Consider the following 2,181-nt stretch of genomic DNA (forward strand, 5'->3'; position numbering starts at 1 on the left):
CAGTAGTTTTAATGGAATCTGGGGCAATCTCTTCAAAATCTAAAAGCCTAGGTGGCTCCGATAAGATATTTGATTTTGACGTGGAGGTAGACACATCTGGGACCACTTGGGTTTTTTTTATTTAATTATATCATGCATTTTAAATTATCCTTAATTCTTGAAACTGCAAATACTATCTTCGAAGGTTTAGCCATGTGATGGATGGATTTATCCTATAATTTCTCGATTGATTAGTTCTCCGTGTAAAATTTTGGAACTTAACCTTGATAATTTCAATTAATTTGCAAAGCTTATTTATTAAAAATTAGTTATTATAATATTTGATATAATCCCATTATATTAACAAAAGGTATATTAAAAAAAAACGGTATATTAAGGTATTTCCAAGAAGAAACTGAGAAATATATATTGTAAGTGTAGGCTAGCAGTCATAGCTAGAAATTTGTTTTTTAGATCCTAAATTTGAAACTTCTACGAAATTTTATTATGTATTGAGCATCTTCGGTGTGACGACAAATGTAAGAATTTAAGTGATGTTGTGCCTATAAAAAAAAAATACAATTACTTTAAAATATTCACCGAATTATATAATTTAAAAACCTTCTCGAGTGTGAAAACTTTGGGATTAATAGACCAGGTCATATATCCCAACAAATGTGAAATTTATTATTAGTAAAAATGGTTTCCATCACTAAACAATCGAATTGTGTTTGGCACGTCCTCGTGGACTCACAAAATACTCGAATACCTAGGGAGAAATTAAAATTAAAAGGCATTGGTGATTTGTGAGAAAAAGCATGGTAGATTAGCATAGTGGTTTTTTTTATTATTATTCCTTTGGTTTTTTTTTATTTAATTCAATTTGATCATTTCATATTATTTCATTTAACTTGGTATGATTTGGTATGAGTTTCTCGACTTGGTATAACTTTCTTGTAATGCAAAAAAAAAATCTGCCATTAATTTGACAAACTTAAAAAAAAAATTGTCGGAAAAGATTGCATTTAATTCAATTTAATTGATTAAATATAAATAAAACTTTGTGAATAAAATTGATACTCAAACAAGATTCCAACCTCTTTTTTTTACTTATTTTGGACCTCTAAATTTTTAATTATTTTTTAGTCTCTATTTTTTACTTTTTATATTTTGATTTAAAACTCATGTTGTTTATGTTTTAGTCCCTAAATTAGAGAAAAGGGAAAAGGGGTCACCAAGAAATGATGGAAGAGAGAAACAAATTGTCAGCTGACAACATTTCAGGGATAGAAAATGTTATTTGTTATGTTGATGGGTTTCATTTTATGAGAAAAATTTTATTTAGATGTTTTACCTCTCATATTGCTAGAAAAGACAGATCAGACTTCAAGAATGTTTTCTAAATTAGAATAAATTTTAGGTTTTGTGACCTATTAAACATTGTTTTGAGATTAGATATGGGTTTATTGATGTTTATGTAGTGTTTTCAGATAAACAAATATTAAGAAATGGTTTTTTTTAGTCTGAAAAAGGAGCGTTGATTTTTCAGTTGATATTCCAGTCACTAGAGGTGGTTGTAGTTAAACCAGTAGGTGACTCAAACTTAAGTTTTATTTTTATTTTTAAAGGAAAAGAAAACCATGGAACTGGGCCTGAGCTGTTAGGCCTACGCGCTTGGCTTAATTTATTATGACCCAACCATATTGGGTCACCCAAGCTCATGCATCTACCTTTGTTAACCTTTTTTTAATTTAAATTTATATTCTTTAAAATTAAATAAATAAATAAATATATATATATTATTGTATTCATTTCTTAAATTAATTTAGGTTTTATTTTATAAAATATCATTAAATTTGTAGTTTGTTTTCGAACAATATTATAACTTTATTTTTATAATATTAGAAAGTATTTGTTTTGTACTATTCATTATGATTAGTTTTGTTTTTTAAAATAATTTGGTGGCTTTTAGATAAGGTCTTATTTTTTTATTATTATTTAATTATATAAATAATACTTTAAAAATTAAAGTTATTAATAAAAGCCATGTTCATAAGCCGGGATGCATATCTAGCAAGTCACCACAAAAATTTTACATATTATCAACAAATTATCTCATCGGTATTTAGACACTGATTCTGTTAGAAATACTTTAATTTACCAATGACATCACGAATGGTTATTATTTGTTAGAGAACTTAT

Source organism: Populus nigra, chromosome 9, assembly GCF_951802175.1.
Source record: "Populus nigra chromosome 9, ddPopNigr1.1, whole genome shotgun sequence".
Lineage (NCBI taxonomy): Eukaryota > Viridiplantae > Streptophyta > Magnoliopsida > Malpighiales > Salicaceae > Populus > Populus nigra.